Raw genomic sequence first — 23734 nt, 5'->3', positions numbered from 1 at the left:
TTCCAGCGCGGACCGCACTGTTTTGGTGCGCGGCTGTGCTGGTTGACCTGAAACCCTAGACCTCAGACTCAGCCTCGCGGACCGCACAGAAAGGCATCGCGGCCGTGCGGCTCCAGCGCAGACCGCGGCCGCGCTGGTGTCTGCAACACCTGAACCTGCATTTTCTTAAGTCTAAGACCTCCCGGGCCCCATTCAAAACTCACCCGAGCCCTCGGGGCTCCAAACCAAACATGCACACAACCTTAAAACATCTTACGGACTTACTCGTGCGATCAAATCGCCAAAATAACATCATATACATAGGATCAAGCCTCAAACACATGATTTTCTTTCTTCAACTTTCATAACTCAAATTCTCCATTTTTTAGTACGAAACACGTCATATGACGTCTGTTTTTAGCCAAACTTTACAGATAGTGCTTAATACATATTTAAGACTTGTACCGGGCGTCGGAACCAAAATACGAGCCTGATACCTATATTTTCTAACCCCTTTTTCATTTCAAATTTTCATATCAAATTTCAGAAAAACAATTTCTTTCAAAAATTCATTTCTCGGGCTTGGGACCTCAGAATTTGATTTCGGGCACACGCCCAAGTCCCATATTTTTCTATGGACCCTTCGGGACCATCGAATCACAGGTCCGGGTTCGTTTACTCAAAATATTGACCGAAGTCAACATTATGCATATTAATACCAAAATTCATCAAATGTTTCACATAATTCACATATTCTAACATCAAAACTTTCCGGCTACGCGCCCGAACTGCGCACGCCAATTGAGGCAACTAAAAGCGAGGTTTTCAAGGCCTCAAAAGTGCGGAACAAGGAAGAACTACGGTGATGACCCTTCGGGTCGTCACATATCATCTCAAATATACGAAGGCTAAGGTAAAAGCAGCTTACGCACATACCTAGGTATTTCACTTCCCCTCTGCCCCGGGATACATATCGCCACATACGCTCGTCAAAAGTCGAATGGGTCGCCAACCTCAGGACCCAGCCAAGCAAATCTGGAACTTCGCTCGGTGCCCACGAAGTTGCTGCAGAAAAAGAGGAAACATATTTACTAAACTGGTTTTCGCTCTAAGAGAATCTAAGAAAGCATGAGACACTCCACTCACGCGCATAATTCCATTCCTCGAGAAATGGCATGAGTTCCACGGGGATAATGTCAGTCGTCCGAACCCGGACGAATCGATTAACCCACTCTCGATCCCCATCTTCCTCATCATCAATAATGAAGGGCATGGACGAACAGCACCGTAAGGTTAGCAGGCCTTGATGATGAATGGGTCGGTACAGCCTGATGAGGTAACTAAGCGTGAATTAAAGCCCAGCCTTCTCCGCAAAGAATCTCATCATCAGCACTACTCGCCAAAATGATAGATGTATCTACGCCAAAGTAACTTGATACTTTAGGCAGAAATCAAGCACGACCCTATCAAGGGGGCCTAGTGCGAAAGCGTACAAGTATACGTTCAGGAATGCATTAGCGGGGTCCGTAAAGTGTTTTCAAGAGTTATTCATGAGAGGATGGTGGAGCTTCTTCCTAACCTAATTTCGGATGAGCAGGATAGTTTTGTTAAAGAGAGAAGCATTGTGGAGAATGTGTTACTTACCTAGGAGATTATCACTGATATAAGATTGAGAACTAAGGCAGGTCCAAATGTGGTGATGAAGCATGATATGACAAAACCTTATGATAGACTTTCTTGGTTTTTCTTGACAAAAGTATAGAGAAAGATGGGGTTTTGTGAGAGATTCATTGGTTTAATCTTTGGTCTTATCTATAATAATTGGTACTCAGTGCTACTTAATGGTCAACCATTTGGATTCTTCAGATCAACTAGAGGAGTCAAGCAAGGAGATCCTTTGTCTCCTAGTTTCTTCATATTGGCAGCGGAGGCTCTGTCAAGGGGCTTAATTCACTTCACAGGAATCCATACTTTTTGGTTTTGGATTGCCTAAATGGAGTCCTAACATTAATCATCTAGCTTATGTTAATTATACTATCATTTTATCCTCTTCATATGCTACTTCTTTGAGGCTTATTATGGAGGTACTTGGTGAATATGAAGCTACCTCTTGACAACTTATAAACAAATCCAAATCAGCCCTATATATGCATCACTCAGCTAGCATGGAGGTGGTAATCAAGGTTCAAAGCTTTACTGGGATAGAAAGGCAAGAAATTCCATTTACTTATTTATGGTGTCCTATTTGTTACTCTAGAAGGAAGATGGAGTACTATCAAGGACTTATTCAAAAGGTTCTTGATAAGTTACAATCTTGGAAGGGAAAGCTCTTGTCCATAGGGGGTAGGGCAGTGTTGATTACTCATGTGTTTAAAAGTATGCTTATTCACCTTCTCTCTGTTGTTAATCCCCCCAACTATGTCATTGAAAAGCTACACAAAATGTTTGCTCAATTCTTTTGGAGTAATTTAGTCGATGGAAAAAGCAAACATTAGGCATCATGGAAAAATTTATGTCTGCCAGTAGAGGAAGTAGGAGTTGGTTTTAGATCATTACTTGATGTTGCTAAAGCTTTGTTTTGTAAGCTTTGGTGGAACTTTAGAACAAAACCTACTCTTTGGAGTTCCTTTATGAGTCAAAAATATTGTAAGAAGCTAAATGCATTGGTGGTGCCTTGGAGAGCTGGGTCTCATACTTGGAGAAGAATGTTGGAGTGTAGGAATTTGGTGGAGCATCAGATATTGTGGCAACTGAAAATGGGGTCCTCATTGTTTTGGTTTGATAATCGGACAGGGTTAGGTGCACTATATGTTGTTACTCCTCCAGAGTTTTATTGTGATGAATCAATACACAATGTGTATGATGTTGCTTAAGAGGGAGTTTGGGATGATGAAAGGTTGAGGGAAATTATCACCACCCAAACTGATGGGCCGCGACGGGCACCCGGTACCTTACTCAACCGAGTACCAACATAACGTATATTTCTTATTACATCATCGTATACACATATCATACGGTCCTAATAGGCCAACATAATCATTTATAAACTCAAAACATAGGCCGACAAGGCCGTACAATCTTTCACGTACACGACATATGTCTACAAGCCTCTAAGAGTACATAAATGTCATAAAGGTCGGGACAGAGTCCCACCAAACCAAACAATACACGTCTAAATCTTACTAAACAAACAAGCAACTCTGAAGCAAATGGAGTGTACCAACATCTTCCGCTGAGTTCATAGCCTATTTTGAGGGCTCTCGACCTGTCTATCGGGACCTGCGGGCATGAAACGCAGTGTCCCCAGGCAAAAGGGACGTCAGTATGAATAATGTGCGGAGTATGTAAGGCACATAAATAAATACATAAGAGACATGGAAGAAATATAGAGTACATGACTCAACCTGTAAGTCTGAATAAGTTTGTAAATCATGAATTACTTTTAGCGTTATGCATATGCGTATGAATGTCATGTTGTGCATAGATACATGTTTCATTACATCATCAGCCTCTGAGGGTATCCCATCATATCATATCGGTCACTGTGTGCAAAATCATCATCATATACCAGTTGATCAAGTGGTGGTGCGTATATAACACCATAACCTTTCCCATATCCCATATACATACATATATACGCGTATATAACGTCGTTTGAATCATATTTCAGCCACTGTGAGTAACATCATCATCATATACCAATTGATCATGTGGTGGTTCATATATAACGCCATAACCTTTTCCATATCCCATATACATATACATATATATATATATATATATATACATACACATATACGCGTATATAATGCCGTCTGGTCATGGGTCAATGCACATGAATGCAATGCATGAAAAGTACGTTAATAAAATCTTTCGGAATTGTCATAAGACCATTTTGACTTTAAGCAATATCATAAAGTAAACTCTTTTTTTTCAACTTTCATATATTTATGAGACCCATGAATAGATGATAAAATATTATGACACATGGAAATTCAAGAACATAGATATCTCTAATACTTCTATGAATAGAGTCATTTAAGAAATTTGTGCATTTGCACATTTTATTCGTATCGTATGGATCATGCCAAAAGAAAGAAGGGATAACCTTAACATACCTGTTCCTGGAATTATTTGAACGGAGTGAAGCTTCTGCTTCCATGAAATATGTTGAACGAAATTTGACTGAATCCTTTGAAATTGAGAAGAAAACGTTTCTGGCTCTTTGAGTTTTAGAAGGAATAACGTTTGAATTTCTTATAATTCACATTGGATTTGAATGTTGGACAAAATGGCCTGCTTCTAACGTCTTTGGTTTGAATCCAAAGACAGAATGTGGTTTCTTAATGAATGGCTTACTAAGTTTCCAAAAAAATGATTAAAAGTCTTATTTAAGACTTATGGATAAGACTTTAAAAGTCTTATTTAAGACTTGTCTTACACGTTCTTGTCTTTGTCCAAGAATGAAATGGATAAGACTTGTAAATTAAGTTTTTTCCTATGTAATTCCAAGTGTCCATAGGTAGCCACCTAAGCAAATAAGTCCCTTAGTCATTTCTTGAATTGTGGTTTCTTGCCACTTGTAATTCCTATTCACTTATTGGTTAACTAGATAATGTACTGTTATCCGGTAATTAATCAATTACCCGTATAATTTAAAAATTATCTCAACTTAATTAAATACTACTCTCTTTTAACATACCTTGTATACCTTACTATCATGTCCATGTAGTACCTTGTATGGCACTAGTCCATAAATATCGGGTATTTTAGCTCGGGCCGTATTTTATCCCAAAATGGCAAACTTTGACAAAATTCATTTTCTTAGACTTGCTCCCCCTTTCACCTTTATGAATTTACTAATCACTTGTGAAATAGAATAATCCTTATAATCCCCAAATAATCTTTTCCTTGGATTGATGTCAATTACCTTACAACAAATTCCACGTAAAATATTGCAGGATGCAACATCAATCGAAATATATTACTGCAGAGGGTAACACCATCGTAACATATTATTGCAGAGTATAACATCATCGTAATATAATACTGCAGGACGTAATATTGACGTAATATTGTCGGGCATAACATCATTCCCCCTTTGGAACATTCGTCCTCGAATGTTGACTGATGCTCTTATCATTTTCGTAACTTATAGCTCTTATGAATACCTTAATACTCTTCTTTCCATTTAAGCAATTGCTCTGTGAATAAATCCAAAGTCTAGAGTATTCCCCCTTTAGTATTTTTGCTCGTCTCATGACCTGTGGTCGTAATCTTCCTAATCTTGCAACTGTTGTTACCTCCTGTCATGCAGCCTGTATGACCCTGGCTTTGTAAGTGCACTTATGCGATTCATCTTTCCTTTTTTCTTTTATCTTTTAGTCAATATCTACGCTTTACTTTGTATATACAAGGCTTAATAGGATGCCTCTCTGGGACTCTATAGGTATACTGAAGTCCTTTGCTCGATACTTTGTAGAACTTGCGAATATGGCCATATCATATTTCTTAGATCTGATTATCCATTCATACGACTTTACTGCATTTACATGGGTTATACTATACCATAATTTTTACTTCAATCTACCTCTACTGAGGTATGCTTACCAAGCTCCCAGTTACTTTTGTTGCATATCCTTTAGGTATAAATCTCAGTCCTTCATTACCATTCGTCTTAAGAATGGCGGCTTAATCTCATCTCATATTTTGTGACTTTTGTCCATGTATTATTGATTCACCTCAATATTAATCTACAATATACCACTAATAAGTTGAAATTTCTTATGTCATACCTTGCCACTAAGGCTTACGTTCCATCGAGGAATATTTGAAGTGATTTTCCTGATCCATTTAGGGGTGATACTATACTTCAATGGCCGTATTTTATAGCATCCCAATGTGATTCAATTATGTGGGTATTTTAATATCGTACAATCCATGAAATCGTCTTCAAATCATTACTCACTCGAAGGCCAAAACGTCATCATTTATCCATCATAATTACATCGTCATTGTATTATCAGGGCAGCATTCCATCTTTTCTAAATGCTACTGGTCTTAGACTTCTTTGAGTTCATTCAAGCTATACTGAGCTTTTTATAACTTAAAGAAACCATCAGCTCTTCTTGTTTTCATGGGCTTAATCCCGAGGACTTATCCATTCTCGTCACCTTCTCACTCGCCTTTTCTTATCCTTACTCCTGTCTTCCTAAAACCTTGTCTCTCTACCATGCTTAAGCTTGCAACCTATATATATCCATTTATACTACTTGCAACCTTTCATCAACTTGCTTGCACCATAGATTTCTTTGTGTTATTTCGGAATATTAAGCGAGACATCATATCGTCTCTAACTCTTCTAAACTCTTTTAACAACACCTCTCAATACCTAGAAATCACGGGCTGGAAGATATGCCACTAACGATACCGCTATCATTCCTAGATATTGAATCCCCGTGCTTATAACCTTCTATCTGAAGTATGGACTATTCACAACTTTCTGCATTTGAGTATCTTGTATGTTGTTCACTTTTACCTTACTTACTTAAAATCTCATATCATATCTTCTATCTCATTCATAACCTCCCTTCCACCTAGGTGTAATTCACGTCCATAACTTGAAGCTCTATTATAATATTCGCACCTCTGGTACATACACAACCTGGTGGGAGCTTCGTATTGACTTCTTATGAGGCTGGTACTTCTTCTAACTAGCTTCCTTGTAGAGCCATTATAGATTATAGTTGCAGTGTTATTTCTCTTGAACATCTAATATTAAGAGTGATTCTGTCATGTTCTCAAGAACAACTTCTATAATTTTTCTAGGTCCAATAATCAGACTCCTGATTTACTTAGGTGATGTAATTCTTTAGTTTCTTCTTCCTTCTGATCAGCCTTTACGTAGGCTTAATCTATCTTCCGATCTGTGGCTCATGGTATCAGTTATTACATTAGCCTTTCATGGGCGTTATGGAATATCCATGATACAATCTTTTAACAATTCAATCCTTTATCTATGCCCCGGGCTCAATTCTTTCTTTTAAATTATACCAAAGTTTTCTGTGGTTGTATGATTGTCAACAAATATGCTGCCTAGATAATGCTCCAAAATCTTGAGTGTATCCATAACGTACTAACCCTGGATCATTGATCAAATAATTCTTTCGTTCCATCTTAGCTTTCTTTCAACGTAAGCTATTACTTTTCCTGGTCTTTCTGCCCCTTGTTGCATCCATACTTAGCTTATCTTAGTGCCCACACTTGCCAGAGTTTTCATACAACTCATATGATCTCGAATATTACTTTTAATTCTTACTTCCCGTTCATTAGCCACGGTAGGTGCCACTTTCCTTTGGAATGCTTACAATGTTATTGTGAGATTGTTGTTACACGACCATTTCCTCTTTAGGTCGTTGTGCTTAGGTTGAAGCCTTCTTTCTTATCTCCTCAGCTAGTCTTTCGTTGTAGTACTTAGGGAGAACCCTTGACTCTCGTAAAGTTGTGAGCTTATTACGGACCTTTTTGATGTCCTTACTTGCGTATAATCATCCGTAGTTGCTGACTTCCATGCCGTTGTGCTTGTATGGTTGCTTTTGAACTGATATTTTGACTGCCTTCCCAGTGGCACTTTCTTTTATCCCCGTAACACTCATACGTTACCTTTAACTAACCCGACTCTTATTTGAATATATCTCACATATTATAATGATATTCTTCGAGGCTGAATTCTCCATGTTGGGTTCTACTATGTTTATCTTACACGATCTGATGACTCGTTTGTAACCTCCTATTTAGCCATAACTGGGATCTTCCTGACTAATTACTAACTACTCGTTGGTCCATTCTCATATCAATATTCCTTGTAATCTTTCTTGGGTTATTTCTATTGTCTTAATTTACGTCTCGCACCGGCTCCTTGTTTATCAATAACAGCTCGGGCAGGAACCTTTACTTCCTCTCATTGACATCGTGCTTGCACAATATTCTTGAATCGTAGCGCATCTGTAAGATTTGGATAAGTTCCATCTCATTCCTCTTTCATTTATCGCATTCTTCCTTTACCATTCCATAGTCGCTAGAACCACTTAATTCTCACTTAATGCCACATCACTCCATATTCCCTCCTTTTGGGTTGTACTAAAAGCTGAAGCCACGAGGATCTACCTATAGATGTTTTACCTCTTCATCTTTGGCGTCGTTTCTCAACATCAATGATCCTTACTCGCCTTGCGGCAATTTTTCTGTACCAAGGATGACAAATTCCCTTACTCTAGAGGGTGACACTTAGCGTAACTGGCACATACATTTTCTTAAGCTTAACTTTGCTCACATTTCTTGCTTTAGGGAAGCGTCTTCCTGAACAACCATCCTCGGTAGGTGTAGCATACTTCCCAGCACGCTTTAGACCACGCCCAGCTGGACCAGACACGAGCTCAACATCCAGGCGTCACCAGCTATTTCGCCAGCTCCATCTCGCTATGGACCTAGCGGTGCAAGGTCTGTGGCCAGCTTCTCCATGCAATAGAGTGTGCGTAACACCCTTCCCAGCTCACTTTAGAGCACGCCGAGCTGGACCAGACGCCAGATTAATACCCAGGCATCGCCTGCTACCACGCCAGCTCCATTTCGCTATGGATTGGGCGACTCTCAGTGTGTGGCATGCGTCTCCCTGCTATAGATTGAGCATAGCGAGCTGTCCAGCTAGTTCTATAACAACTACAATGCACTACACTGGTGCTTTTCTATAGGAAGACTCTCATGGAATTATAAGGATAACAAGGGCACAACCTAGACAAATAAATCAATGCCTAATATGGGTAGTGTGGGTACAATGGGCAATTTCACAAGCACAAGTGGATGTTTGGTGCATGGAAAGCTAAAGAACAGCTGCATGCGAATCAAAATTCGGTCCAGAATTAAAAATATGTACAATAGCGTGTGGCTATCCTACTGGTATGAACACGAAGATAGACTATAATGGCAACCAATACGTTACAATTCTAGAATATGGCTTATCGCTATAATAGGCTACTTTTATATGTTTTGTACGAGCTTACATATTTACTAGATCAAATTGTAATATCAGTGTCGGGCCTTAAAATCCAAATATTGGTAATAGGATCTATGTATTTTTCATTTCTTATAGTTTTACTCGTTGTAAGACAACATGCTAATTTGTTTTTATTTTTTATTATATATATATAAAAACTAGCCCGAGGCACATCGCCTAGTGAATTTTTTTTTTCTAAAAAAAAGGAGCTGCTGATGATACCATAAGATTGTATAAACCTCCTGTATTAGCCTGTTAGACCCGCAAATCCCCTTAGAGCTTTGATGGATTTAGGAACAGTCCAATTAGTCATTGCTTCTATTTTACTGGGATATGTAGCTACACCCTCCCCGGTGATAATATGCCCCAAATACTCCACATTTGACTATCCAAAAGAGCACTTAGAAAGTTTGGCAAATAGTTGCTCCTCCCTCAGAAATTCCAGTACTCTTTCAAGGTGTTGTTTGTATTCAATTAATGAGGCATTGTAGGCTAATATATCATCAAAGAAAACCAGAACAAACTTCCTCAAATAAGCTCTAAACACATGGTTCATGAGGGATTGGAATGTAGCAGGGGACTTGGTTAGGCCAAAAGGCATAACCTTGAACTCATAGTGCCCCAAATGTGTTCTAAAGGATGTTTTGTACACATCCTCTTCCCCCATTCTAATTTATTGGTAACCAACCTTTTTGTCAAATGTAGAGTAGATACAAGTACCATGTAACTACCCCATTAAGTCATCAACTAGAGGGATAGAAAACTTGTCCTTAACAGTCTTGTTATTAAGGGATCTGTAGTCAATACATAACCTCCAACTTCCATCTTTCTTCTTAACTAGTAGTACTGGTGAAGAAAAAGGGGAGTGACTAGGCTGTATTATTCCATTTGCTAGCATCTCATTGACTTGTTTATCAATTTCATACTTTTAAAAGGAATTGTACTTGTAAGGCCTTATGCTGACTGGTGTGGTGTTGGGTTTCAAGGGAATATGATGGTCATGGTTCCTCTTGGGAGGAAGGCTTGTTGGCTCCTCAAACACATTAGGGAACTGCTTCAGAACTTGCTGTATCACTATAGGTACCTGCTCCTGATCTTCCACTTTTTCTGCAGTTAGAGTAAATAGGTGAGCCCAGATAGCTTTTCTCTTATTCAATAGGTGTTTGACTCTAGTGACTGACATGCTCTTAAGTTCCCCTTGGCTGTAAATACCCTTGAACTCTACTATTTTTCCCTTGTGGGTGACTTGAACCTTGTACCCCACAACTCTAGCAATATTGTATTATGGCCTTTCATCCAATCTCCTCCTAATATCATATCATTTCCTCCCAATCTTACTAGTATCATAGAATCCTCAAACTCCACTCTTTGAATTACCCATTTGAACCTGTGGCAGGTATGCCTACTCATGAGGTAACTACCATTTGCTAGTGATCCTCATAGGAGCAGTCTCTGTAATCTTGCACCCTATCTTCTTAGTAGTCTCTATGTCCAGGAAGTTGTGGGTGCTTCATGAATCCAATAAGATAGTTATTGAATTCCTCTTGGACTTATCTCTTAGTTTAATTGTTCTTGGAACCTCAGTCCTAAAGAGAGCATTGAGTCTGATGGCCTCATCTATGACTTCCTCATCTGCTTGATCTTCTGGGCTGCCTTCTTCTACAGTTTCTCCTTCTTCCATTGCCTCCACTATAGCTTGGTCTTCAGAAGCAGCCATAGCATTGATTTGCTTTTGTTTGCACACATGCCCATGGAAATACTTGTCCCCACATTTCCAACACAATCCATTATTCCTCCTGTTATCAAAACCTTTGTTTCCTTGTGCAGAATAATTTGATGTCACTGCTCCCTTGGCACCCATTGTTGGATTGTGAGTGTTTGTCTGTTGGAAATTTCCATAGGTTGATCCTCTACCCAAAGTAGCCTTTCCTTTCTTATTCCAAGTTTCAATTACCCTTTCTTGATGTCTAGCCTTTTCCACAGCTTGGCTTAGGTTATAGGGATTTAGCATCTTCACTGTATGCCTTATATTTTCTTTAAGGCCCTCTACAGAGAATTCTAGGAAGAATTCCTCTGGTATTATAGGGCTTCTGATCAGAACCCAAACCTTTAGATCCTCAAACTTCTCCAAGTATTCATTGACTGTTCCCTTCTACTCTATCTTCTTAAATTCACCAATGAGATTGAATTTACTATTGTCTGCATCTTGGAACCTCTTATAGATTTCTTCGAAAAACTTTGATCATCTAACATTCCCTTTGCTTAACTGATAGGAAAAGTACCAGGCCTCGACTCTTCCATTGAGATGTAGTACTACTTCTTCAAGTTTTTGCTCTGGATTGGACACATGGTTATAATGGAAATACCTTTCACACTTTCTCAGCCAAGAACAATGATCTGCTCCCACAATACCATCAAAATAAGGGAACTCCACCCTGGAATTGTAGCGGCCATGATTGTTATGGTGACTTCGATCATTGACCAAAGCAACAGGGACCTGCTCTCTTCTAAGGCCACTTCCCTTTTCTTCTTGCTGATGGATCTCCACTGGTGCACTACCCAGTATACCTGCGTGACTTGGCAACAATTTTTCCATCAACACATCGAACTTTCTCGCCAGTTTATCGATTTTGGCATCTATAGACTCGGATTTCTTACTTTCCTCTGTAACGTGATTTTGTAGTTGTGTCTTTAACTTCTTGAGACTGTCTTCCATATATTTGGATCAAGTTTATATAATAGTCATTATTGTAGAGCCAGGAGATGCTCTGATACCAAATGTAATGCTCGTACGTAAATTGACAACAAAAATGGAATTTGAACTTTTATTGATAACTGCCAACTAAATTACATCTCAGAAACTACAATTAGAACTAATGGTCTTCAGCTGAAGCTTGAGCTTTAATGGCGGATCACCTGAGAAAATAAGAAGTGAGGTAAGGGAGAGAAGAGAAGAGAAGAAAGAACGAAGAGAGAAAAAAGGATGGGAAATGAATTACCAAAATTTGCATAACCGTCTCTGTTCCAGCTCCTTGGAATGTAAGGCCCAATCTGTTACAGCCCACTAACTAACTAACAACCCACTAACTGCCTCAATTGAGGATTGATCTGGGCCCTTTATTGATTAAGCTGACTTCTAATCTTAGCCATCCAATACAACTAACTATTACAACACATGTGTTCATGAAGGGGTAATAAGCTGCCACGTCGCCTTTCCCATTTACATCTCTTAAACGTATCGATCAGCTCACTTTCCAAATCAAAACCCTAATTTCATCAATTTCCCAATTTAGAGGTACTCCTTCTACAGACATAACAAGGTTAGTCATTAGGGATTGAGATTTATGGTGCTTGGTTTTGGATGTTTATAGAGATTGGGGTTGTGGGGATTTGTGGTTTTTGCTTGAATTGCTCCCATGGATGAGTCCGCCCCAATTGGGGGGTCGTTTGGATATGCCATAGCGCCTGTCGGAGGCCGGCAGAGATGTGGGTGGACAGCGCATGGGTTAGAAACGGTAGATTGTAAGAGAGAAAAGAAAGACGTCTAAATCTTTTGTACTCGTCTTTTGTTCCTCAATCTGATTTCTACTGACTATTCTAGCTTGTCAACCAGGAGATGGATCTTGACGACACAAAATCAAAAATTCTACCTTTAAGGTAATTGTATGGTCTTTTACCTGCAATGTATTTTGCAAGTGGAATGCTGTATTTGGAGAACTTTTTGAAAAATGGACAAATTTTAAAAAGTGGCTTTACAAAAGCCATATGGTGCAAATTTATGTCAGAATATCAAGCAAACACTTACTCCCTCCGTTACATCGTACGTGAACCTATTTCCTTTTTAGTTTGTGCTAAAAATAATCTGTTTCCTTATTTGGAAACAATTTATCTTTATGTAATAATTTATAACCACAAAAAATATATGTGCCTCATTTTATATCACAAGTTCAAAAATCTTCTCTTTTCTTAAACTCCGAACCCATTCTTCACATAAATTGAAACGGAAAGAGTACTTTTTTTCAAAAGGAGAAAAGAAAACAAGGACAGATGCAGGGGTTACATTAATCAAGAGTTTTAAGCTATATATGTTTAATAGTTCAAAGAATTATTAAACCATTGGTACAATATTATCATTTATAACATGTTATTATTCTATCTTTGAGGTTATCATATGAAGCTTGATATGGAGAGTTAGCTTGTTATTATATCAACTTAACACAAGCAGATGCTTAACAGATGTTTAACTCCATAAGCAGAATCGTAAGCCAACCTAATAGGGACATCAGTAACTTCTTGCCATATTACATGTAAACTTCCCAAATTCTTAAGTCCAATAACCGCACAATGTTACATAATTGCTAAGCCAAACTAACAGGGACATCACTAACTTTTTGCCATAATACATGTAAATTTTTAAAACCATCGAACATCTAACTACAATTATTCAAGTCCAAGGATACCTGCTACCATATTTTCCTTCTACTAGCAGCAGGGAAGAAATAATCATTCTCCACTGCAGACTGCTGTGTATTTACGTCTACTGTTTTCCATCAGAGTACAAGCCAAAGATGGTGTATACATTCAGGCATGTTCGACATGCTAGCTCACCTTCTTTGAACGGGCTTGTAAAGCATGACCGTAACATATTTTGAGCGAAAACGATGTGTTACACCAAGTGCTACAACTGACCTCGGGGCTTCTCTGTTCTCAATATACAGATGGTTTAGCACCACGTTCTGTGGCAACGGTAGGGATGTTGAGGGATCTCTTGTTGTTGGGTGGTTTAGCAAGGTGTGATGCAGATGTGGCGGTACCGCCAGTGGTTCCCTCCCTACATCTTCATGCCCAGGATACACATTGTTGTAACTTGCATCAGGTGATCTTGCAACTTCAAAGCCCATGACAGTGGCTTCATCCTGTGTTCATAACTTAGATTTAGGCTGTCTTAAAAAATTAGCACTACCATAAGTTACAAGAATCTAAAACTTACTTGATCTTCACCATATGGATGAGGGTGATTCATGTTCATGTTGCTTCTAGGACTAGCTAATAAGATGTTTTAAGCCGACGAAACTTTCCTTAGTAAGTCAACCTGAATGTGTAACATCTTCTACGGTCATCAAGGGAATCAAGCATATTTTGAACTCTTAAATCACGAGCTATTTAGGTATCTTCTCTCAATTATCAATGCAGAGGTAACACTTAAAAAGCTTGGAAAAATCCAAGTTCTCGTAAGATAAGCTTAACAAATGGTAAACGACATCTGCCAAATAGATCAAACACTGAGATATTCACAATACAAATATCCTAAACAGAAACTGATAAGAAATACAAAATATAAGTGTAATATAGTAGAAAAATAATGTCGATATGTATGGCACGTGAGATGGAAGACAAAGGCCAAATTCAGTAATCTTTCAATTAAAGAGGTCAAAGGTTCACCACTGTCTATACACAGATCCAAGTATCTCCGTCACCTTAACGTATGTACCAAGATGGCATGCATGCACAGAGAGAGAGAGAGAGAGCAAAATAACAAGGATTAAGGAATAAAATTTAAGATGTTCAATGGAAGAAAAAGGAAAACTATTAACCCCCTCAAATTTGCCTTTTGAGTTCCTTTCATCTGACACTTATCCATTAGTTCCTTCAAGGACTCAGTCCGTCTTCCATCTGTAGATCTTTCCTTTCAAATGCTAAATCCTTCAGCCTAATCTAAATTCCACTATTCCAGAAGATGCACCTAAAGTTGGCCAAAAATCAGAGCCCGGGGAACTACTGCTTCTAACTTTGCAATCTTACAGAAATGAGAAATCTTCAAAGATGGGGGTTGGCCAAAAATTAAGGGTATTGACCTAGAGATAAACTAAACGTCACCTCCTCGAAACATATTGTTCTTAACCTAAGTTGCGCAGACTCTTCGTTTTTGTTGCCGCACCCGTAAATCCAAAGAATCTTAACCGAAGGTTCTGCTTTAACGATCAAGGATCAAATAGTAAATCCAAAGGCTCTAATATCAAGCCAAACATTCTCCAACTCCTTGGGAGCCAGCTAACAATTCTCTGATTAAAAAAAACAAAAAGAAAGAAACCGAAAAGAAAAAGAAAAGCAAACTAAATAGGATAAAATTGTTTATTTCTATTAATCAATAAGCAACCTCAATAAATTCATTTTGAGCACGACCTCAGCTACAACTAGTTCCTGTTAAGCACTTCAGTGAACGTAAAAATCTTTTATTTTCTTGAAAATTTGGAAAGTGTATGTGCTTCAATTTTTATTTTCTAGGATGAGAAAAAAAAAACAAATTCATGTGAAAACCGTAAGTATTACCTTCAAATATGATGCCCTCCCTCTTTCCCAGCTCTCAAAAGAAATTTAAAACAAAAGAAAAAAAAGAATGAGTCCACGTCTCCCTATTCGCTAATAATTCTATATTCTTCTCTCAGCACCACCAAAGAACAAGAGACCCACCTTACCGCATTGCCTTAAGTGCTACATCTAACCTTTATTCTTCAGTTTGGATAAGTGAATTTATCTAAGAATTAAAAAATTATCCATCTCTAGCTTCTTTAACATACCCCTCCAATCATTTATCAGCACTAATCTCGTTTTTTTTTATTAACGGGAAATCCCCGAAGGCTAGTGGCGCATGGTTCGGTACTCAATGGATAATAGGCACATCCCTCTACCCTTCTCCACTTGAATATCAGGCCTTTGTATGCGGCAATGTAGGAACTTGTGATCGCCTAACCCATACAACACAAGCTGCACTCTCTCACCACTAGACTAAAGCCCTAGGGACAGCACTAATCTAATCGGTATAAGACTGCCATTAGCACATCATTAAGACATCCTCTCTTCCTCAAGGAAAAAAAAAAAGGAAAAGAGAACGAAAAACAGAAATACAAAGAAGGATGCTCACAAAGTAGACCTGAGCAACGAATTGAATAGAACTTTGTTAGAAACCCAAACAACTAAAATTTGCAACATTACCCAGCTGGGCCTGAGCTGACTTTTTGTTTTTCCGAATCTTTAGGGGACTACTGAGGGTTCAAACATCATGACACTCGATTATTCAGTCTAGCCAAATGAGGTTAAATCAAGAACTAAATTCAATTAAAGTTATGAATCAATAGTTTGAATTACTTCACAAAACTAAACTTTTATGATTAAACCTTCATAACATATAAGATAATAAGTCAGGATAAAAATAAATTGTGGTTATGCTAAGAGAATATAAGAAATGAATTTGAATAGCAAAAAGATAATGGAATATGAGAATTTCATAATGACGTGAATATTTTGGATGACATGGATTATTTCTTAGTCAAACTTAACATTATCTTATATAGACTTAATCGAAATATGCAGATACTTATTACATCACATAAATTGGAGGAATTTTTTTATTCCATGTTATATAAAAATTAGCCAATGCTAGTAGCTTGTGCTCAATTAAGATGTATCATTGACCCTATAGGTCACAGGTTCGCACAGTGGAATTAGCCACTGATGCTTGCGTCAAGGTAGGCTGCCTACATTACACTCCTTGGGGTGCGACCCTTCCCAGACCCTGCGTGAACGCGGGATGCTTTGTGCACAGGGCTGCCCTTATCGACCCTACCTGCCCAATTTTTTGGTACTCCAACTTATACTAGATAAATAAAATGCAGACCTCACAACAAGTTTGTTCGCAATCTAGCAATCAAATGGATGAGTTCCACCCATCTGACCTTGTTATTGCTCTCGGCGATGGCACCATCTTTTGTCATTAGACGGTGACATCTGCTGTTACAATTAAGCAAGCAGATCCAAGGAAGCCAGACCCGAGCTTGGCTCTGTTTACATAACCAGGCCAAGCCTGACTGAGTTCCCAGTGAAAAAAGTACCATCACCACCTATACTCGAACAGGCTTGCTAACAATACTATTCACAAAAATCACAACTGCACCATTTCCATTCCTCTCACCACTAAACAGAGGCCTCAACCATGTCAAGATTTGAACAAAAAATGATCGTGGAGGAGCAGTCCTACAACAGGAAATAGTGTTAAGGAAACTAGAATTGCAAAAGGAATGCTATGAATAGTAATACTACATTCAACTGCATTGATACATTTCCCGTTAATATTCCTCCTTAAACCATTTTCATTTTCAATATATCAAATTTTGAGACCAATCTTCAAGTAACACTTGAAGAACATATAGATATCTCAAAAGTTCCATGTGAAATGCATAAAGTTGCTATGGTCAAAGCTGCAATTAGCAAGTTAATTTTATTTTGACGAATGGGCAATGTACAGCTGCTAATTGTACCGTAGTAAATAAATACAACTTTTTCCTTACCATACTGAAAAGATGCATGATGATAGAATTAAAAACATGAACTAACCCATCTTGACTTCATGGTGGATTGCCAAGCCACACACAAGTATCATGGCTTCTAAATAGACATACTACACTCAGGCACAATGTTCAACAGTTGTCAGTACATACAAGGGTTTATATAACGGAAAAGGGTCATATTTATCCCTATTCTCTTTAAAAATGGTTATATTTGTCCTTCGTTATACTTTTTTGATATATTTATCTTTACCATTATACTTTAGGATCATATTTATCCCTGTACTTTTCAAAGAGGGTTACATTTGTCCTTCGTCATACTTTTTGACATATTTATCCTTACACTTATACTTTAGGATCATATTTGCCCCTCATCCATTAAATCCCCATGTCCCACCTTTGTTTTCCTACATGGTGCCGATGTGGATTTCTTTTTCCTCCAATTTAAATATGGTCAACTATTTAAGATAATTTAATTTAACCATAAACCATAAACCATAATTTGGTTGTCCGCACTTATTTGTGTCTTTGGGCAGCCAATATATAAAATATAGTGGCTTCATTCTGATAATTCACATTACTCTAATATTATTCGTCATTGTAGGTTTATGTTAAACCAGGTCGAAGATAAGGGGTGGAGCTAGAGTATTAGGTATGGTTTGAATGAACTCTATAGCTTTTGTTTAGATTTGTGTTCTATTAGGAAATACATTAAATATGTATAAATATTTAATTACGAACTTAATAACTAAAATGAGCTATGAGCAAGATCAGAACCCATAAACTTTAAATCATGACTCTGCCATCCAAAAAGTTGAATTATTTAGATATACTTTTTTAAATATGTAATATTATTTTATTTTTGAAAAACATGAAAATTATATACCCAAATCACAAAAAAAACTAGATGTTTTAACCATTGTAATCGAATTCTTTCATATAAAATGAGAGGAGGGAGCAATATTTTCTTTTCGAGAAAAAATATGTTTGAGGAAACCATCCTAGACAATATTAGGCTTCTGGCAGTGCTCTATTTTAAGCACGGACCTTTGTCATTAATTCCATTGTTGTGCAACTTCTCGTAATTTAATTTGGTTACTGCAATAATTGTAAGCTGTATCAGATTAGTGATTTTGAGTTCAAAGTTCTTGTTTGCCAATATGTTGCCGCTGCTATCCGAAAAATATGGAGCTGAAAAAGAACATTATCTTAAATAGGTGACCATATTTAAATTGGGTGCGCGGATTAAATTATCTTAAATAGTTGACCATATTTAAATTGGAGGAAAAAGAAATTCACATAGGCACCATGTAGGAAAACAAAGGTGGGACATGGGGATTTAATGGATGAGGGGCAAATATGATCCTAAAGTATAAGTGTAAGGATAAATATGTCAAAAAGTATGACGAAGGACAAATGTAACCCTCGAGTACAGGAATAAATATGATCCTAAAGTATAATGGTAAGGATAAATATATCAAAAAAATATAATGAAGGACAACTATAACCATTTTTAAAGAGTACATGGATAAATATGACCCTTTTCCGTTTATATAATTACCTATTGAAATACAATAACAAGAAGTATATTTACATAGAATTGCATGTATGCAGTATATAAGCTACATGTTCTCAACCCAAACTCTACTTCTTTTCATTTTAACAACTCTAGCTTTTGCACATCTCCCCCATAGTCCCATTTTTGTACTCAACAAATTCCTAAACATGCAGCAAAATAAACTTCAAAATATTCCCACATCAATCAGAAAGCTTTGCAATGATTGGACCATGTCCTAGTGAAACCAATGCATTCATATTTAATATTTCAATTACCTCGCTTAACTGAAACTGGTAAAGTATTTACAATTTCACTCCCTTCACCCTATTTCTATTTTAATCCATCTCTAGAATTGCAAGAACTAAAGAAAACACCTACAAACACACTAGGTAAAACCATTACCAATCGTTTCCTGAACTATTGTTCAGTATGTTAAGTTTATATATTCCCTCCTTATATTAGCGTGGTTAACTTGATAGATTTTTTTATATGCTTATTCCAAATTCAGAGGTTCAAAGATTATAAATATGAGCGGCACCAATTTGAAAGTGGGGACCATATCTGGGAAAAGTAAAAAAAATAAGAGAAGGAAAAGAAGGTACACAGGGAGCAGCCAAAAAGAAATGACTACAAGGACAAGACAACTGTGAGAAATTATCTACTTTTTACTGTAGTCCTAAATCTTGATAAGTGCATGCAAGAATTTCGTCATTAATTTCAAACTGTATAAAATGAATTTCAGCGAAAACAATAGGTTCATCTGCTTGAAAAAGCAAGTCTCAGAGCACAGATGTGGGTGCCTTGATGCACAAACAAGCATGAATAAATGCAACCAGGTACCTTTTTCCCATTCACAAATCAGATCCTGATCTACATGATCATGCACGCTAAATTAAATGATCAATGATTACATCCAATTGGTGGGAGAATAACCATTTTCTGTTGCCATGAAATGTTCAATATAGTTGACACTAATAAAATAAGGTTTGGTTGTTATATGGACAAGAAACTGGAGATTTTATGTTGAGAAAGTATTTTGAACGCTTATTTTCCTTTTTCATGGCAAGACATAAATGTACTAGACCTATACCTGAGCTACAGCTCAAAGGAGAAAACAGCAAATCATAGTTTAACGAAATCAGCTTACATGGAAGTGGATGGTTCAGCAAAAGAGTTGCTCATGAAACATCTTGAATCTTGGATCTCCTATGAAAAACTCGAACTCCCTTGAAATGCAAAATTTGCAACCTATCACCCATATTTATATTCAAGTAGCTACTGATGCACTTTATTCATGCAAAGCAATATGCGTACACGTCTCAAAGGCCACACTGCTCATTAGACACATATTACTAATATTGACAAGTGGTTATAGGGAGATCCTGAAGCGTGGAAACCACTTTCATTTCCTGACCATGCTAGTAACTACTATTGTTACAGTAGTTCTGTTCTCCTCCACTTTAAGCGTTACAATAAATTTATCTACCATGCAGAACAACAGGTGGCCCCAAGATTCCATTACAGACATCTTAGCCCAACTGCTATTTAAGACACATGTTATCATTCCAAAAGTGTTTCAAACTGATGGTAGACTAAAACCAAGATCACCAGAATATTGATAACAGCTTGATAGCAGCTTCACACCAGCTTTAATAAGTGCAGAAAGAGTACGTCGACAGAGAGCTTTATTTGAATTAGAATCTGATCAACCCCAACCTCTGATGAAAATGATCTAAAATTAAATGCATTTTTAAAGCCTCAACAAGAGAATTAACTTCGCCTGTGTGAGTCTTGCATATTCTGCCCGAATTCCCAATAAAGGAAGAGGTTTGCTCTAAGTTGACAGGCTGAGAGTCCTTTGTACGGTAAAAATTGCGTTACACATAGTTATGCGTCGGACTTTCCACCATATTTTTTCTAAGATCTATCAGTCTACCTAAACGATAGAGGTAAAAACACTGTTGCTTTCAGAAATAAAATATTTCTTTGCTATCTATCTTTGGATCTTACGTAACAGATCCTGCTCCCTAAGAAGTGTCATTATAATGAGCGTCCGTTCAAAGGTAATCATGTTGATTTCTCACCTTTCGCTACTTTCAAGACTCACACAAGAACAAGAGTCCAAGCTTTAGTCAATAGGGATCCTACTTCTTTCTTCCAACCTCGTCACCTTCAATTTAAGGGCAACCCACCTAAGTACCTACGGTATAAGAGATCTGGGGAGTCATGGGAGCTACCCACTTCGATCAACTAGCCAAGATTCTCCTGGATACAGAATCGCTGGTGCTTGATTTAGTAGCATTTTTATGGTGATTCTACCTATCACTATAAAAACTAACAAATCCTGCGAACATTAAATGGATATGCTCATAGAGGGAAATGTGCCCTATATAAACAGAACGAACAGAAATACAGATGATTCATATAGCAAACCCCAACTAATGAAGGATTAAATCGTAGGCAATTGATTGATTGAACCACAGGTTCTCTAAGGAACCAGGAAATCAAGCAAATTTCTCAGAACTAAAAGCTCATAACTTACAGAAATTGAAAATGGGTCTCACAAAAGGAAAGCTTACAGTATTCAATAATCGAAACAAACAATGGAGAAGTTCTTGCAAACTAAACATGCCACTTATAGAGTATGCAATACATGGATATATTAGTATGTAATTCAAGATTCTACGGGCATTTATGGTTTACTCCATAGAACTGAGCATTAATAAAGAGTCTACGTTTTATGCATTGATAAAAATAACACAATTAGAGCACTCAAAAGTGATCGTAGGTAATTCTTTTAATAGCACTATTAATTGGTAACCTAAAATAAACAGTAACCTGCTACAACAGGTTAAACTACACTGATCTTGTAAAATACATACCTAATTCAGCCGGCCTTTGGCACTTTTCAATAATCAGTTTTCCCTGAAAGCCCTCGTCTTGGAAAGAAAAATGCCAAGGAATAATTTTCAAATGGTAAATGAATCTCCGCAGAGCGGCAAAACCATCTGCAAGAAGAATTATAATCAAGCCCACAAATTAAACCTAAACCCAATCAGTACTTTTGTAAAACCATAGTAAGAAAGGAACAATTATTCCCCTGAGTTTGGATAAAACGAAAGAGAGGGGGAAAAAAGGAGTGAAACGCACCAAGAGAGAGAAGAAACGATTTTTATAGTATGAAGAAAATGAAGGTAATGACAATTTCTTACTTAGAAAATTCCGCCACAGAATCTAAAGAATCAAATTTTTAAAATTTCTAAATGAATTGTGTTCAAGGAAAGAATGTTATGCCTTCCAAAATAATTAATGAATCCCCCAGTGATTTTCTCCGATAAATTATACTCCCGCCGTTTCAATTTATATGAATCTATTTCTTTTTTGGTCCGTGTTAAAAAGAATGACCATGAAACAATTTATCTTTATGCAATAATTTATAGCCATATAAAATATATGTGTCTCATTTTACATCACAAGTTCAAAAATATTCTCTCTTTTCTTAAACTTCGTGCCCAGTCAAATGGGTTCACATAAATTGAAACACAGGGAGTAGTAACTTGTTTGGTCAAATTTTTTTGGTCTTTTTTCCAATGTTAAAGTTCATTAGGTCAAGCTTTTAGAAAGATAAAAGGGATAATGCATAAAATCCACCCTATCCTATGACCCATTTAGCAACTACACACCTTTTTTTGGGGGGTTCTATTACCCCTGAACTTATTTTTACCATAATTGATTTAACATTATTTTTACCATAATTGATTTGACGTGTCGGGTTTAATTGAGCATATAATGTTAAATCAATTATGGTAAAAATAAGTTTAGGGTAATAGGACCCCCGAAAAGAAAATGTGTGTAGTTGGTAAATGGGTCATAGGATGGGATGGATTTTATGCGTTATCCCAAGATAAAACATTATTATTTTTTAGTTGAATCACAAGCTCAAAATATAGCTTCTCCCTAGAAATACTTTATTGAAAAATACTTTTGAAAAAATACACTTAGAAACTCTTTTAAAGGTTTGTTCAAACACTAATTATTACTCAAGTAATTTTTCAAATTAATTAGCCAAACACAAATTACATCTTATCAATAATACTTTTTTGAAAAGTACTTTTAACTAAGACAATTTTAAAGATAAGCTATTTAGATTTGGCCAAACATGCTATAAAGAAAGTTTAATATGCCCGTTTCTTTTCTACCTATTACATCCTCACTCATTGTCTAGGTTGTGCATAGGGATAGTCGAAAAGTGGTGAAGGTATGCAGCACCTAAATCTTAAATTTGGAAGGTTGTATATATGTTTAGAAGAGGTTAGAAGTAGTTGGGAATAAAAGGAAATTGTTTAAAGATATGAAAATAACTTTAGCTACACCTGACATAAGTTCAAACAATCATAGATCCTAATGTATAATGAATCGAGTTAGGATTTATATATCAAATGAATGATTTTTTAGTCTTATTTTTAGAATATCAAACCGTTCGTCGTTTGGAGCTACATGATTTATCAAATAACATCTTCAGGAAATGCGACGCAAATTTGCGCTCAAACGCAAAAATGTGGCGCGCGAGCCAAAACGCAAGCAGCCCTAGCCTTGATATAAAAGTGGAACAGGGAGAGAGAAATTAGTCCTATTTTTCGAAGACAAAACCTTTTCTCTCAACCCCAAGTCGTCCAAGGTTTCCCCTAGGCGAAATACATAAAGTCCCCTTTAAGTTGTCCTCAACGATCAACTGAACACCTCAACAGAGGCCATTTTCAGCTAGACACTTTATTTGTTCACAAAAGAAGATCAACTAAACAC

At 37.2% G+C, this 23734-nt stretch overlaps 1 non-coding gene across 6 annotated transcripts; it reads right to left on the bottom strand.

Moving 5' to 3' along the window:
- Positions 1-13308: 13308 nt before the first annotated feature.
- LOC104215103 (uncharacterized) lies at positions 13309-22192 on the bottom strand. 6 transcript variants are annotated; one of them, XR_708093.2, is made up of 4 exons: positions 22082-22192; positions 21814-21939; positions 14022-14123; positions 13309-13947 (listed from the first exon to the last, which is right to left on the bottom strand). It is a non-coding gene; the product is annotated as an uncharacterized protein (transcript). The 6 variants fall into 6 exon arrangements; XR_011405565.1 differs by lacking the exon at positions 22082-22192 and adding an exon at positions 20079-20179 and having other exon boundaries at positions 14022-14294; positions 21814-22073; XR_011405564.1 differs by lacking the exon at positions 22082-22192 and adding an exon at positions 20079-20157 and having other exon boundaries at positions 14022-14294; positions 21814-22073.
- Positions 22193-23734: the final 1542 nt, after the last annotated feature.

The sequence above is a fragment of the Nicotiana sylvestris genome, chromosome 2, assembly GCF_000393655.2.
Source record: "Nicotiana sylvestris chromosome 2, ASM39365v2, whole genome shotgun sequence".
NCBI lineage: Eukaryota > Viridiplantae > Streptophyta > Magnoliopsida > Solanales > Solanaceae > Nicotiana > Nicotiana sylvestris.
This window is presented reverse-complemented; position numbering and strand designations above follow the sequence as displayed.